A 9,605-nucleotide genomic window follows, 5' to 3' on the forward strand; every position below is an offset into this window, starting at 1 on the left:
GTGTTAACAAGGTTTTACTATAGCCATATTTGGAAAAATGCCCCGCCTCCTGGCGGCCATGTTTTTCAACCAACCGGCATTATTTTCGAACTCGTCCAAGATATTATTGGGATGAATCTTCTGACCAAGTTTTATGAAGATCAGACAATAACTGAGGCCTCTAGAGTGTTAACAAGATTTTACTATAGCCATATATATCCATATAACGAAAAATGCCCCGCCCCTTGGCAGGCATGTTTTACAAGCAAACGTATCCATTTTCGAACTCATCCAAGATATCATTGAAACCAATCTTCTGACCAAATTTCATGAAGATAGGAAATAACTGTGGACTCTAGATAGTTAACAAGGCAAATGCTGACGCCGCACAATGGAGAACGGACGACGGACAAAAAGCGATCACAAAAGCTCACCATGAGCTAACAAGAGCTGCTCAGTCCAGAGAATAATGCCAGGAAAAGCGCTCATTCAGGCTGGTCAGTGACAACCATATGTACAGTTACAGATAATGGCAAGATGCCCATTAATGTGTGCTGTGGTCAGCATCCCATCATGATTAGAGTAATTTAGGGGCCATTGTAGTTGATAAGTTGGCTGGTATGCCCAAACTTCAATTCTGAGGTACCTTCTGCGTTTTTAGTATTTTACAGCTACACAGTGTTTTATTCACTACAAAATCTTGGAAGCACATGCAAAAATTGTTGGAAATCGAGATTTAATACCTTGTGCATAATAAACATTGCGACGGAATTGTTTGAATGTTTTGCTTGGCAAAAATTTTGTTCATTCCCGTAGATTAGTGTTATTTCAGTGTTAATTTTGAATAAACAAGGGTTGTTTGTAAAACATGCATGCCCCCCATATGGGCTGTCCGTTGTAGTGGCAGCCATTGTGTGAATACGTTTTTTGTCACTGTGACCTTGACCTTTGACCTAGTGACCTGAAAATCAATAGGGGTCATCTGCGAGTCATGATCAATGTACCTATGAAGTGTCATGATCCTAGGCAAAAGCGTTCTTGAGTTATCATCCGGAAACAATTTTACTGTTTCGGGTCACCGTGACCTTGACCTTTGACCTAGTGACCTGAAAATCAATATGAGTCATCTGCGAGTCATGATCAATGTACCTATGAAGTTTCATGATCCTAGGCGTAAGCGTTCTTGAGTTATCATCCGGAAACCATTTAACTATTTCGGGTCACCGTGACCTTTGACCTTTGACCTAGTGACCTCAAAATCAAAAGGGGTCATCTGCGAATCATGATCAATCTACCCATGAAGTTTCATGATCCTAGGGATATGCATTCTTGAGTTATCATCCGAAAACCATTTTACTATTTCGGGTCACCGTGACCTTGACCTTTGACCTAGTGACCTCAAAATCATAGGGGTCATCTGCGAGTCATGATCAATCTACCCATGAAGTTTCACGATCATAGGCATATGCGTTCTTGAGTTATCATCCGAAAACCATTTTACTATTTCGGGTCACCGTGACCTTGACCTTTGACCTAGTGACCTTAAAATCAATAGGGGTCATCTGCGAGTCATGATCAATCTACCTATGAAGTTTCATAATCCTATGAGTATGCGTTCTTGAGTTATCATCCGAAAATCATTTAACTATTTCGGGTCACCGTGACCTTGACCTTTGACCTTGTGACCTCAAAATCAATAGTGGTCATCTGCGAGTCATGATCAATCTACCTATGAAGTTTCATGATCCTAATCGTATGCGTTCTTGAGTTATCATCCGAAAACCATTTTACTATTTCGGGTCATCGCGACCTTTACCTTTGACCTAGTGACCTCAAAATCAATAGGGGTCATCTGCGAGTCATGATCTATCTAACGATGAAGTTTCATGATCCTAGGCGTATGCGTTCTTGAGTTATCATCCGGAAACCATTTTACTATTTCGGGTCACCGTGACCTTTGACCTAGTGACCTCAAAATCAATAGGGGTCATCTGCGAGTCATGATCAATGTACCTATAAAGTTTCATGATCCTATCCCAAGCGTTCTTAAGTTATCATCCGGAAACCACCTGGTGGACGGGCCGACAGACCGACCAACATGTGCAAAGCAATATACCCCCTCTTCTTTGAAGGGGGGCATAAATATCTCAAAATGTGACATTTTAGCACGATTAGCAAAACAATGCACACTGTGAGCTTAATTACTGCATTAATCTGTGAATAAACTTGTGTGACATTGTTTTTTTTTTGTTCTGAGCATCTTTACTTAGGTTGCATTAATTGTAATCCATCCACTATATAGGAAGTGGTGCACACATACACACTTTAAATCAGACATTTGTATGCCCCCGCAGGAGGGCATTATAGTGATCGCACAGTCCGTCTGTCCGTCAAACTTTGCGATTTGGTTTCGAAAAATGCTCATAACTTCTTTGTCGCTTTAGATGTAACCTTCATATTTGGTATGCGTGTGTAAATGGACAAGGCCTTTCCATACGCACACACATTTTTACCCCTTTGACCTTGATCTTGAACTGAGGGGTCCGCGTTAAGTTTTCGAAATCTGCGTTAAGGTTTCGAAAATGCTCATAACTTCTATCAGAGCGTTTATCTGGGGCATATGTCATCCTATGGAGACAGCTCTTGTTTCGTGTATTTTTTTATATGTATTAACTATATGTTAAGATACACTTTTATGATTGTTATTAGTATTATACGGCTAAGTTAATATAAGACAAGCTTTTATTGGATGAATAACTCTTTTTTTTTACATGTATGCAGTGGGGTTTCTGTGTGCAGACGTGTTGTGGGGACATATGTGTCTGTGACCCATTTTTAGTTTTAAACTAAACCGGAATTTCAATATCAGTCTGAGACAATCAAGAGCACTTTAAATATGTTTACTAAACTTTGTTATACATATAGATCCCGTAAATAAAATTGACAAGATGTTAGTGGTTAACACAACTATGTTTTTCTATCGAGGATTAAAAATCTGAAGTTAAGATTTTATGCCGAGCAAATAAACATATAATTATGTATTCGACATGTAGCCTTTTATTTCTTTATCCCACTCTTATATGTCCCGATTTAAAGTTTTGAATAAACGAACATGAATATCATATGACGTTAAAGAAACAAACAAAATGACGAAATTGCAATATACGTAACATCCGCTATACTGAAATAATGCAAAGTGAATACTAAGGCCAAAACAAAATAATGTTGTGGTTCAGGTTACGGGCCAAAAAATATAAGGGTAGGTAGGTAGGAAAACCATTTTATTTTTTTATTTTATTATATTTTGTTGAACGGCTTTTTTCCAATACATATATAGGCAATCTAGCACAAAAACCATTTAACTGCTGATAAAATGAATGGTCAATTCATGGCTTCAACTTGGCTGTAGCCTTGCATTGACTTTTTATCCATATCAAAAAGAAACTTCAGAAAACTTTTTGTATAGAGAAAAATACTGTAAATGTTGATGGATAATAACCTGAAAATACTTTGAAAAACATAGCTTAATTACTAAGGCTAACACCTTTTTGATAGTCATACCTAAACTGATTCGGCTTTAAAAGCCCTGAACTCATAAGCATGGTCGCTCTTTTTATGTAAATCATTTAATAAAATTGACGAAGAAGACGATTTCTAAATTGCGTCACAGAAGCTCTATGCATTTAATACGTAAACCGCCTCCTCGATGAGTCGGAGTGAGTGAGCTAGGGCTGACCCGAAAATTCTCTGTGCCAACTTGTTTTCGTCTTTCGGTGCGCAAAAACTGGTTTTGAAATAATTATATATATATACTATCAACTTGCTTATATTTCTTTTTAATGACAACAAGGTCATATTACATATCATAATATAACATACAGTTTTCAATATAGAAATAATTAGTATGGTACTTGTCAAAGTACAAACATAAGTTATTTTATAGATGTACATTTAATAGTGGTGTCGATGGTCCCAAATTTGAAATCCTGAGAATTAGGCTTGGGGTCTTGGAACCGCAGCCGCAGGAACACAACACTCAACAGGAATTAAGGGCAGTGCCCCTTCACCCCATCAAAAGCCCTTCCTCATTGTGCTTTTTTATAGTCTTTCCAATTGTATTTTCAGGTGAACACAATTCGAAATATTATAAACCACACCGTCGTATCACCGCATGTGTATTCGTCATTCTATTTCTTCTATAAAGAACTTCGAAAATAAATTATAATGGACGAAAAACATAATCCGAAAACGACAGTCCAAAAAATTGTACGCGTTTTGCACATCAAATAGAATGTGCATATCGTTTGGCTGCAGAAAATGAAAACCAGAAACCTTTCAAATATAAAATTGGGTTGATAAATTGTTTTACACTAGCACATTTTGTGGGTAAAAACAACTTAATTATCACCATTTAATTTCAAAAATTAATCGGCAGAAAGGTGTAACATCATCGAGATAGAACTAATTATTTAATTATCATCCTTTAATCGATCGATTGATAGTCGGGAGAAAGATGTTAAGTGATTAGCTTATAAATAATTTGTTTATTGTTACGCTTTTTTTCATTTGTTTATCTTTAAATACGACGTTTGCCATCGGGCGCTATATTGTTGGTGGACGACAGTATCAACTGTGTATTCCGAGTATACAGTGTCTGCGCATGAATGACCCAATATTATTTGTGAGCCAACTCAATGCTGATTGGCCAGCTACCACGTGCACTTCAATAACAATAAGGTCAAGCGATGTCACATGCTCTGGTGCAGACTGGTTTTCGTTGATTGTTCAAAATGCGAACACTTTCATTGATAAAAAGAGAAAATATTGTAAACCAGTCTGTATTTAAATGGCGGATGTTTTCAGCGAAATTTTACGAGATTTTAGCATTTTCGCAAATCAGATTTTTCTTGAGCCGAATTCTCAATATTTTTGCAAATGGCTGAAATGGCGAACGACAGCGCGAGCCTCATCTGACGAGGCTAACGGTGCGCTCGTAAAACGCACTCCGTTAAAAAAAGTCGGCGTGACTAAAAACCGTTCCTCCGGAGTCCGGTATAGTTTAAATTTTATCTCGATTTTTTTCTTTTGGCTTTTCATTTTGAATAAAATGTTGTAGGGTCGCAGCAAAATAATAGGCTCGGTCGGGTAACCGTAGCCACAACATTATTTTGTTTTGGCCTAAGAGGTTTCATTACTACGATGCTCACATGATAGCTCAGTGTCAATTTATCCAAAATGAAACAAACAAAGCTGTATAATTGACTGTTTAAATATTTAATAACTAGAGGTATGAAAAGGACACGATCATAATGGCTTTCATATTTGATACTGATCGAATATCTCTATATCATATTGACCCGAACTGTGCTATCCAATTATTACGTTGTAACATATTTGGTATTTTTAAAGTCATTTAAAATGGCCCCGCACGGGCACCTTCTTACACAATCCTTTTAAAGTTCATTCATGTGTTGCCATTATTATTTGCTATAGATCTATAGGTATGAGAGGGTTATATAACAAGCACGAAAGCGCAGGTGTTGGAACGATGTGTACTACGGAATCCGGATAGTGCCATCTATAATCTCGCCCTTCTTTCATCAAGGGCGACACTAGACACACGAAGCGATACACGATATTTTGCGCGACAGTCGCGGCGACGCACGATAGTTCTCGCGACCGTCGCGGCGACGCACGATATATTTAACACGATATATCGCCCTTGTATAGGTAGCCCAAAAGGCGATATATCGTCTTAAATATATCGTGCGTCACCGCGACTGTCGAGTAAACCATCGTGCGTCGCCGCGACTGTCTCGCAAAATATCGTGCGTCACCGGGACTATCGCGCAAAATATCGTGCGTCGCCGCGACTGTCGCGAAAAATATCGTGTCTCTATTTCAAAGGGCGACGCACGAAACACGAAGCGACGCACGATATTTTGCGCGACAATCGCGGCGACGCACGATATTTTATTATTCAAATATCGCCCATATTATCAGAATCTCGACACTCGATATTATCCGACACGAAGCGATACTCGATATTTTGCGCGACAGTCGCTGCGACGCACGATATTTGTACTGTTCAAATATCGCTGTAATAATATTGCCTGTCAACTGTCGCTTTTTTAAACGGTGTTACAGTAATTTTTAACCATTTATTATCAATCTTGCTGCCCTCGAGACACTTATAAAAGATTATTCTAGCATTTGTAAACCGAGTACAAATTAATTAATTTTCATAACAATTTTGACATATATTAAGAAGGATATTGTTTAAAACTATTTAGAAATTTGAACAATGGAGTAAAATTTCTATCAATTTTAAGATAATATATCATTATTATCTGTATCACTTCCAATAGGATTCCAGATTTGTAGATAACGTTTAACTTCAAATAAGACATCAATATGAAAGCAGAAGATTTCTTTTCAGTACATGTGTAATCATCATGTATAGGTTATCCAGATTATTGACGAGCAACATAAATGTCCAGTCTATTGATACATTAATTAGACGGTGTTTTTTGTTGCTGGTATTGTTTTACCTTTTAAAAACCTTTTTTAATGCTTTATCAAATAAATTATCGGCATTAATAAAACTGCATACAGTGCAATCAACAGTTTTATAATATTTATTGGCTAACAAAAACGCTTTTGAAGGGCGCCAAACGTTTGTTTTATATTGCGTAACAGGTTTCCAGATATAATATAAATGACTATTATATAATTATTTTCAGATAAAGTTCACACTGTTACATTTGTGCATGTCTTATATGATTTAAACAAAAAGCACGTAATGCACGTTGAACCGTAGAATCGAAGAACTAATAACTCAACCTTGGGAACTCAGTGTTATATTCAAAATTGTTTTTTCAAGCGATTTTCTCATCATCAAATATACGTTTATATAAATTATTTATGTAATATTAAATATTTATTTATGGCCGGATTGAAGTATAAGAAGCGGATAGCTTGCTATATCAATCATACACATTTTAATTGCTGATCAGACATAAACATTTTTTATAAAATAATATTTATCAAAAAAAATAATATATACGACATGATGCACATGCTTGATGACGTAAAAATATTCCCTTTGTCTCCTCTGATTTTTTGAAAACGCGACAGTGGACAGGCGATATAATTACAGCGATATTTGAACAGTACAAATATCGTGCGTCGCCGCGACTGTCGCGCAAAATATCGAGTATCGCTTCGCGTGTCTAGTGTCGCGGTCTGAAATTATACCGCGATACACGAGATTCGGATGAAATGGGCGATATTTGAATAATAAAATATCGTGCGTCGCCGCGACACTGTCGCACAAAATAACGTGCGTTGCTTCGTGTTTCGTGAGTCGTCATTTGAAAGCGAGACACGACACACAAAGCGATACACAATATTTTTCGGGAGAGTCGCGGCGACGCATGATATATTTAACACGACATATCGCCCTTGTGTAGGTATCTCGCGAAAAATATCGTGAGTCGCCGCGACTGTCGCGCAAAATATCGTGTATCGCTTCGTGTGTCTAGTGTCGCCCTTGAAGGGAGAGATTATAGATGGAACTATCCGGATTCCGTAGTCTAATGTCATTTCAATGTGTAGCTCACAAGGCATGATACCCACTTGGAGTCTTATTTTTTGTGTTACTTTTTTTTGTTGTAATCAATGTTCACATTTTGGAACATTTAATATTTTATTAACTTAATAAATATGTTAAAGTAAAGATCATTTATTTAAAAAAATATTTGTAATGATTTTGTATTGCAATAATCCTTTAACATTGTCATACATTTAGGTGCAAAAATACAGAATGGTAAACATGTATAGGGATTTTCAGAAATAAACTCATATTGATGTGTCCCACGTGTTGCTAGGTATTCCAAACGAATTATTATTCAGTATTTGCTAGATACATGCCTACAAACCGTTGGCATAGTGTTGACAAATAATGTACATTTTTTAAATGTTGAATTTAAATTACATGTACAAATAACTTAATAAATATTTACCATATATCATACATGTAACAAGTCATTTTTTTAAATAGTGAATAGTAAGAAGGAGATATTCATGTATCTTTATACTATTAATGCACTGCGTTTATTATTTCTTCAAAGTGGTAACCTTACCGACGTTGTATTGTCTTCTACATGTAGTAGCGTTTATCTTTAATGCGTTATCGGTTATCGTTTATCATTTTGCAACCGTGCTTTAATCGACGAAATTTCGAATATGTTACAGTCATTCAGCTGCAGCTTTCGCTCTCAAAACAATTGTTCTTCGTGTTATAAAATGTGCCCACATGGGAACAATCGCTTCAAAATCGCCATTTATCATAGCATTTGCGGTTAGATCACTTTCGGCAAACCATTTTACGACAGTCGTTTCTAATCCGGACACGAGGAAGAACAGATCCGTAACCATTTCTTTTCCAGTAAATCTTTGAGAAAATACTTCGTAACCGACGAAGAAGACATTTCGCAGCAATTTTCTTGTTTGTTCAGCCATTAGATATTTGTTCTTTTCCCAGAAGGCCATTATTTTCCCGGAAATCGTTGATTTCGAAAATCCCGCGAGAGTTTACAATTTCGCTAACGCTTCGTTGTAATTCGCGTTGCCATATTGCTTTTAAACAAAATTTAAACAAATTGATTGATCATGTAACAGACCAATCACTTAATCAACGATACTTTCAATGAATTCAAAGGAAAACGTCTTTCCTAGATGAAAGAAATGTTGTTGAAAATAATATTCATCACCTCTACACTCATTTTGACGAATTATGCAGATTGGATATTTATCGAGTTTAACTCACAATAGACCTTACACAAATACTCTTGTATCATGCTGGTTTCGTTTACGCTTAACAAATCATATCACAAATATGTTCATGCAAATTGCAACTTTTGCGTTTTAATGTTTGGTACACACACACGCTACTTCAATAACAGTAACCGTTCAACGCTTCACAATACCAACATATGGTATATACCATAAACTAACAATTTTCTTCACGTTTGTTTCGTAATGTATTAGTTTCTTGAGCGAGTTAGGCAGCTGCCAACGCGGTTCAAACGCGTTTAGTACAAAAACGATGTCGTGAAAAATGCTGTGTAAAACTTAGTTTTGCACACGTGTTTTCATTTTCTTTTTACGCCTGCAAAATTGATTAGAATCGTTTTAGACGCGCGTTTTGTGCTTTTTTTAATTTGACCTTGCAGTCAAGGATATCCCATGAAAGTGCAAGCACTTATTTCCAATGGGGTCCGTTTTGGTTTTGCTGAAGAGACAGTATTGAGATACAAGGAATCCGGGTGCGATACCCTAGCTTTTTGCGAATAGATCCATTGGTTCTTGTACGTGCTCAGTGTATAGCACCGATACACGCGATGATTACCTGGGTTTCATACCAGTACATCTCTAGTTGGGTGGGAAACACTTGAAGCATGTCTGAAATTTCCAGTGCCCCGGCCAGGAATTGAACCGGGGACCTCTGGAATGGTAGACCAGAGTGTTACCACTCGCCTACCGCACTAGGTATAAGTGTAACTGTAAGGTAGTCCTAGCCCTTAAACCGTTTTCAACCCCATTGCTTTGCATTGAATGTTCCA

The 9,605-nt window shown here is 37.1% G+C and overlaps 1 protein-coding gene and 1 long non-coding RNA gene across 2 annotated transcripts in view; one reads left to right on the forward strand and one right to left on the reverse strand.

Moving 5' to 3' along the window:
* The window catches only part of LOC127880912 (serine/threonine-protein kinase Nek4-like), a 65,386-nt gene that overhangs the window by 29,843 nt on the left and 25,938 nt on the right, over positions 1 to 9,605 (forward strand). The window lies entirely within an intron of this gene.
* LOC127880946 (uncharacterized) lies at positions 914 to 2,035 on the reverse strand. Its single transcript, XR_008049821.1, has 2 exons — positions 1,790 to 2,035; positions 914 to 1,209 (listed from the first exon to the last, which is right to left on the reverse strand). It is a non-coding gene; the product is annotated as an uncharacterized LOC127880946 (long non-coding RNA).

The sequence above is a fragment of the Dreissena polymorpha genome, chromosome 5 (assembly GCF_020536995.1).
Source record: "Dreissena polymorpha isolate Duluth1 chromosome 5, UMN_Dpol_1.0, whole genome shotgun sequence".
NCBI classification, from domain to species: Eukaryota; Metazoa; Mollusca; class Bivalvia; order Myida; family Dreissenidae; genus Dreissena; species Dreissena polymorpha.